Here is an 8,063-nt window from a genome sequence, read left to right on the forward strand (position 1 = left end):
TGGGCAGAGTGGGGGCAGCCCCAGGAGATGAAGGGCAGGGACAGGCAGGGCTGGTGGTGCCCTGATGGGACCCCTCCTTGATGTAGCAGGGACTATAAAAGTCTCTCAAAGCTACTGCTTCAGCTTCCCTCTAGATCCAGACAGTAAGAGCAATTTTGGCCAAGTTGCATGCAAATGTTTGATCACAGTCTTAGTAGACAGAGAAGTAGATTTCAGTTATAACAAAACTCTACTGCCACTTGTACTTATCATTGACACTGGATGTATTCATCAGCTTTATGTTCAATATGGCTGAGAACAACAGTTCCTGTACCTCAGTTTAGTGATTCCCAACTCTTTTGTGATCAAACACATCAAAATATGAGAGTGGCTTGGCTGACCTTGTATTGGGTCCACAGTGGTCAGTTGGATCTGAACCACCCTTCCACCTTCATTTCATTGACCCTCTCAGGGAAACATCTGAAGAGGTTTTGGACTTGCAGTAGCCAGCTTCATTTGCCACACTGTCCTTCTAACTAACAGCACTTCCACTACTTCCAGCACAGTCACAAAGCCCAAAAGGGGCCAGCAGAAAGAGCCATTTGTTCCACCATTTAGCTGCTATCCGGAGAAAATGCTGACCCACAGTTTTTATCCGGGTGACAATATACAAACCTCTCTACTAACTTCTGATGGGAACTCCTGTCCTTTCCCGTCCCACTCTGAACCATGACACTCATGTCACAGGAGTGCCTCAGCCAGTTTTGTTTCCTCTAAGGAAACTTCTGTCTGGCCTGTGGCCCTTGGGGCTCACCTGCTCTCCATTGGTGCCCACCCTGGCCCAGGAGAGGATAACTGTCTTTACTTGCTATCAGCAGCTAAGCATATTAGCTGTTCACTGATTAATCTAGACACTTAAGAGCTACCTTTTGGACCTGTTTCACCTCTCAAGTACTGTGACCCACAGTCTGGGAAAAGACCTGCTTGTGGAAGAGCACTCACTGCATCTAGGCACCTCTACAGCCTCCATGGAAAGATCCTGCATTACTACCTTTGTTACTCCTTTACTAAACAATAGTTTTGACTCTTATATCTTCCCTTGTTCCACCATCAGTGACCCACAGTGCCCAAATACAACTTGCAACCCCTCCACTTTCTGCAGAGAAGCCAGGGAGATGAGCTGTCACCTCACAAAAACAAGCTCACAGTGGCTCAGCACAGGTGGACAAACATGCTTGAGGGATCAGAGATTGGCCCCTCTTCCTGTGGTGCTGGGTGGCAGGGACTGAAGATGATGTTCCCTGCACTTTTCCTAGAGGACGATGGGATGCAGAGTCTGCAAAGGAAAGGAGCAGTTTGGCACAGATGTCCAGCAGATGAAGCGCTGCCCTGAGCTAAGTGCAAAAATAGATGCTGGCATCACTGCACCTGTGAAAACAGGGCAGCTGCATGGAGCTGGTCAAGCAGACATCTCCAGAGAAGAGCTGGAGGAGGAGAGATACTTCTGGTGGGTTGTTTTGCCACCTTCTTCTTGAGCAAGTCTAACATGTGTTATGTAAAGTGCTTGGTTTTGAGACCCTGAATACATCCATGTTGCTTATTCCTTTTCTGCTAAACTCCCCTGGTAGTTTTGAATTGATGAAAAGCTTCTAAGAGTTTTTAAAAAATTACCTGAATGAAGCAATATTTTTTCATTATTGCTGGCATGTATTCAAATAAGATTTCCTATGACAACTGTCCCATCACTTCCATATTCAGAAAAAAAAAAGACATTTTTGTCCCAGGGGCCTTAGAAGGGAAAGATTCCTATTGGCCTACTGATGCCTTTTCTTTTCCAAGAAATATGAAGAAAAGAATGCTGTGGCCTTGAAGGCTGAATTAGTATTCCTCACATCAAGCTGTCTAGAATCAGAAGTATGATATACACTTAAAAATGGGAAAGTCTCACCCTCCAGTCTTGAAGAGGCTCAGAACAGGGGAATTTAAAATCACGGCCTGATCAGTATTACAAAAGCTATGCTAGGTCACAGGGTAGCCTTGGGAAGCAAGCACTCATCCAAAACTGAGGCCACCTACTTTCACCATTTGGTTCTGCCCACAAGGCAATGAGCAAACCACCACCATCCTCTCTACCTGTTTCCCTGCACATCAAGTGATAACAGGCACCTCTCAAGTTCGTTGAGATTGCTGCAGAAAAGCAAGAAAGCATGAGATGTCTGTAGCTCCACGTTAGTAATCAGAGGTCCTGGATCCAAACTGATGTGATCTTTGAGTATACACCAGGGAATGTTGTCAGCCACTATATGCTTCCTGAAACATGAAAGGTGGTGAGAAGCAAGCGGCCTGATTACAAATGCTTACTTGCAGTCCACTGTGCTAAGGAGGAAAAGACTCCTACTGAGGAGGAGATGTTAGGGAGAGAGACTGCTTTTGCTAGACTCCTTCATGACCACTCACCACAGGAAGTTCTGTCTATAGAATAGCTAAAGAAGAAAAAGTGTTTCAGGTGCAATACTTGGTCTGTACTAAAGCTGAAAGAAGACAGATGCTTATCTTCAGACATCTCTCTAAAGGTGCACAAAATAGAGGCCTGATCCTGCTTCCTGACTGCACTGTGTTCAAACAAGGGCTGACAATAAGAGGCCATATCCACTCTCTGTGTCCAGTTCCAGTTCTCCAAGCCTGCAAAGCTGCTTCAAGTGTGAAAACATTTTTCTAGAGCTGTATGAGTTCAGTACAAAATGCTGTCATGTGATCTGTACAGTCACTCAATCTCTGATGTGCTCCAAATATAAAATAACACTCAGCCTAGAGAAGAGCCCTAGGATTCTTCAAGAGATGTTAGTCTCATGGATTTGGATTAAAATCTGAACTAGGTATCAAGAATGCAATTTGTCCTTAAAGGCAGAGTCCACAACCAATCTCCAAAGCACATTTGTCAAATTCCCAGTCTTGATTCAAGATGGACATAATGCCCATCCCAACAGCCAAATACTCTCTAATAAATACTGAGTTCAGTATGGATGTGAGCAGCAGTACATGTATGAGCAATGTTTGGGAAGTACAGAAGGAAACCTTCCCTAAGCTGGTGGCCATCTGATGGCACCACCACAGTGCACAGCACCAGTTCAGGGAGGTCTGGGGTATCTGGAGTTGAGGGTGCTTCAGGAGAAAGTGTCCTTGCTCTGAGCAGCAGAAAATGGCAGAGCAGTGACTGCCCTCCACACTGCAGCTCTGCTGCTTCTCTTGTTAACCTATTGTGAAGCTTCTCAGCTTGAATGAGGCCTAGAAACACTAATTAAAAGGCTCCAGTCTGAATTACTGATTTATGGGTTAGGGTTCCTATTTTTTTTTTTTTTAATTATCCTGTCTGCCCCATGCTTTAGGAACAAACATGGATTAAGATGATACTTAGTGGACATCAACCTCATGTTGCATTTGTGTTGATATTCACTAAAACAAAAGCTTCTCTAAACAAACAACTGCACTGTTTCCTTGGCCAGTCATATTGTCAGCAAACCCCATCATCTCACTGTTCACCTGTTTTTCCACATAATTTAGGAACATGTTGAAGGGCACAGATCCTAGTGCAGACCCCTGCAGAGCTCCCTGGTGACCTTCCTCTTTACTCCTAAGTTTTTTTCAACCTTCTATCAAGTAACTATCCATGCTAGATTTTCCCTTTTATCCTGCTGCTGTTGACCTTTTTTTAAGGTCTTTTCAGAAACGCTTTTTCAAAAGCCTTTGGAAATCCAGGCAGGTCACATCAACCAGATGACCCTTCCTCACATACTAGTTGACCTTGTCAAAAAAACTCCAAGATGTTTGTAAGGCATGACCTCCCTTTGCATGCTGAAACTATGCTGACATTACTGAAAAGGCTGTGTTTATCTAGAAGGCTCTTCTCACCCTCATTACAGCTCCACCAGTCTGTCTGGCACAGCCAGTAGGCTTATAGACCAAGAGTCCTATGGTGTGACAGGCTCTCAGGCAGGACTTTTGGTGCTGCTGTGACAGATGGAGGACTTAGTACTAATTTTGATTTTTTTAACTAGCTCATCTTCTAATCCCTTTTTGGACAGGTCAGTTATATTTTAATGCTTAATCTGCTAAAGTTTATGTTATTTTCTGCATTCTTTACTCAGACACACCTGCAGCATTTTGAATGATGCTTTCTTACTCTCAACCCTACCCCCTGTTACCAGCATGAGCATCTTTCCCTTTTTCAGCCTTTCTGGGTGGGTGGTAGCCCTACGTGTTCCCAGCATGGTCACTTCATCCATCTCCACCCACCTGTGAGGATTTAATCCTCTTAGCTGTTTCTTTGAGCTTCTTTTTAACAAGCTCAAGGTTTCCAAAGTGCCTACCATATCATCAAAATGTGCCAGTTTTCCTGTCTTTTTCACAGGCTTCAAGCCCTGATGTTAAGACAATCACAGCACTGATTTGGTTCCCTGGCCTTCTTGTTGAATGCTACCCCTCTTGTTTTATGCTTTCCCCTGACGTGTGCTTCCCTAGAGGCTACAGAATTTTCTATGTCTTGTCCTTGGGAACATCATCCTGAAAAATGTCACCATCGGTTGTCTTTCCTTCACTCAGTTAAAAAGCTCACTGACAACCTCCTGCATGGTCATAGCCAGAAGCCCATTTCTCTTTTGAGGTCCATCCCTCTTGTGCAAGTGCTCTGTAGTACAGAAGTATTCCCAGCTCCCAGTTCTCAGCCAGGTTGTGAAACCACCATCCATGTCCCTCCCTAGTCCCAAGCAGTATACTGGGAGCTTTTCAGCAGTAGGAAAGCATAGACATTCTGGTTTTCATCTTCTTCCCCAGGAGCTTAAACATTGCATCCAGAGCAGCTTTTCTCCTTCCTTTCACTATGAGACAGGCACTGAAGTAGGCTATGACAATGCATTTCTCTCTGACTTATCCTAGGAGCCACTCATGTACCCTGTGAAGGTTGTTATCATCATGTCCTTCTCCAGAGTGGTGGGAAATTCCCCTGGCCCTCCAGCCCCTGTTCTTCCCCAACTGTGTCTCAAAGCAGGGAGTCAGGCTGGAAAGCTGGATGCTGGATCTGGCATGTGTGCACAAAGGGGAGACAGAATGAGTGCTGAGGGCCCTGTTGGGGATACTGCAAGGAGCAGTAGAAAAGGGTAGAAGAGAGTTCTGTGTATATGGTGTGGAGAAAGCATGAGCCACAAGACACATGGAAATGACGTACTTCAGCCTGGCAGCTTACTCCAGGGCTGTCCTCTGGAGCAGTCCTTCCAAGCCCTGTGGATGTGTCCTCTAACAAGGAATGGGATAGCAAGAGTGAATGGGAGAGATCATATGGTGAGGAGATGGGCTACAAAATAAGGAAAAGCTATCTTAACAGCTAAATTAAACATGTAACCATGTGTAGCCTGTGAGGAAATAAAGAGGAGATTGCTTTCCACACAAGCATTTCTTCTGCATAGTACTTGTATAGAATGTGATCCTGATGTAAGCACAAGTCAGAAGAGTGGTGCTTGGTAATCTAATTCTCCCCTGGTGCAGCTTAGGGCTTCCCCTTCTGCAGAGCTCCAAATGTCATGGAGCTAGAAGGAAATACTGTTGTTAAGATATATATATATATTTTTTTAATAGAATCTTCCTTGAAAATACTTTTTTTGTTATTTCAGAGGAGAACCTCCTCATCTCACCCCAGCAATTTCCAGCTGCCAGCAGAGAATCTTCTGGAAGTAAGAAGCAAAGTGTAAGGTAGAACCTGTTTTCGGTTCCCTCGGTGACCACAGGGTTTATCTTGGCTCCATCCAACCTGGGGAGATACAAACAGCTTTACTGTCCTCTATAGGTCTTGTCCTAGGCCTAGCTCAGCTAGACCCAAAAGCCAGGTCTTTCTTTACTGTTTGTGTCTATGGTGGGTTAGAAAAAAAAAATAATCAAATAATAGCTAAGGAAATATATTTTTTAAATTTTTTTTGTTTGCTTAATTTGTTTGGTTTTGGGTTGAGCTGAGATTTTTTTGTGTTACTGGACTGATTAAAAAGAGGCACTACTTGGTCTTTTCAAGGGCTGCATTTGATCAGATGCTACCAGAAAGTTTTACTACCCATCCAAGCCTTTGTACCTCCCAGAATGATGCCAATTTTATAAAGTATTTTTTAAAACTGCCTGTGTTTGCAAACTACAGGGTCACTCAGCCATGCCCTGCTCTTATGGCTTCTGCCAACTGTACAGGGCGTATCTGCAGATGCAGGGAAGTGCATTCTCTCCCAGGTTTCCTTTCCTCCCTCCCATGTCCTGATCATTTGTTCAAGAGGGTGTAGGAAGTGGGCCAAATCCACTTGGGCCAAGAGCATCTGCTGACCATCCCTGTAGTCTGGTGAAATTGTTTCAGGGACACTGGGCAGCAGAGAGCACACACATCTGAACTAGGAGCCTGGCAGAAACACCAAGCTCCCATCCCCATCATGTCCTGGCTCTGCAGCTGGCCAGCTTCCCCTGTTCTGGAGGCGCAGGCTCCCAGGCCTCATGGGAGTGGTGACTTGCTTTTGCCAGATCTCCCATTAACAGATTTGGTACTGTGCTTGAAAGATGCCCTCAGCTCCTTCATGAGATTACTACCCTCTCTTCATAAATTTCCCTTCAAAGAGGTTTGTGTTACTGATAGCTATTCTTTCTGATCAGGTCTGGGGAATGTGTAATAAGTAATTTCTGAGGCCGTTGCACCAGGTTATGTCTTAATGTTAATGTCAGCAAAGGTACAAAAAGATCTATCTGGCCTTTATTGAGGAAGCATTTCTCTTTCTTTCTCTCTCTAAGCACACTGGCAATAGGAGAAAATGTTTCCGATTATTTTCCCAGCCCTGGTGGGTTACCAAGAAGAATCACTTTGCAGCTATCATATTTTGAGAATGGAAGATCTGACCTGAAAAATAAAAGCACTGCCTTTACAAAAATAATAAAGATGTGGATTGGTTATGGGGGGGTTTTTTGTTTGGTTGGTTGGGGTTTTTTTCAGTTCAGTTTCAGCCATTTAAAGCTGAATCTTAGTCTCCCTGGGCCTAGAAGAAACCATTAGGACTGTGATGCAGTGATGTTGTCTATCACATGCTTTCCTTGCATTCCCAGGCACAGCTCTGCAAAGCCCTGTGTTCTTCTGTACATGTCTGCCTTGTACACGTCCTCTGCTAATCCTGAGAATGTAACTGACAACTTGTCGCTCATGAGAATAAGGGGAGACCACGTACCATGCGCTGCACCGTACAGGATCACCAAACCCATGGACTTTTCTTTCCCTGATCCCACACAGCTGGAATAAGGGTCACTCCATAAAAGTAGTACAGTAGCTGAAAACAGGCAAAAGAAAAGTTACTCTTTATACCATGAATAACTGGAAACTTACGGATTTTATTGTCTCAAAAGGCAGTGGATGCAGCTGGTGTGATGAGGGTCAAAAGGCACCAGATAAATCCATGGCTGAGAGGGGCCTATTACTAAAAGGGACTGGCAGGGATGTACCACTGCCACCCACATTCTTCCACTATAGCATCTCCTATTAGCACTGCAGAACACCAAGTGCTGGGTTACAGGGACCATCTCTGGCCCAGAGGAGCCTCTGTGGGACAGGACATTTGAAATTGGAGCGTAAACCTAACAAACCTGGGGGATATCGAGCGGGGTGGGAGAGGGATAAAGAATTGCTGTCTATAGTAAGTCACGTATTAGGGAGCAGTGCCTGAAAGAGATGGACTGAACTAGCCTTTGGGGATGTCTGTTTCTTCTCCAGACTCTAAAGGAAACTTCAGAAAGTTAATAAACTGGCTGGCGTGAACCTCTGAAGAGGGCTGAAATTAGGTGAGATGCATCTGTGTCTGAAGTTCAAGGTAACAGTTGTTAACTTCTGGACTTCTTCAGGCCTCTGTGTGTCTGTCATGTTTCCGCAGTGCCAGATGGGAGGGTTAATCAATGTAAGGAATTTCAGTATTTTGTTTTCATCACAGTCCATTTTTTATATGGAATGTTTCCTGATGAACTTTAATCCTGCTAGTAAAAGCTCAACAATATGAAATTAATAATAATTTAAAACAAAACACCCC

The sequence above is a fragment of the Antrostomus carolinensis genome, unplaced genomic scaffold (genome assembly GCF_000700745.2).
Source record: "Antrostomus carolinensis isolate BGI_N321 unplaced genomic scaffold, ASM70074v2 scaffold18456, whole genome shotgun sequence".
Classification (NCBI taxonomy): Eukaryota; Metazoa; Chordata; class Aves; order Caprimulgiformes; family Caprimulgidae; genus Antrostomus; species Antrostomus carolinensis.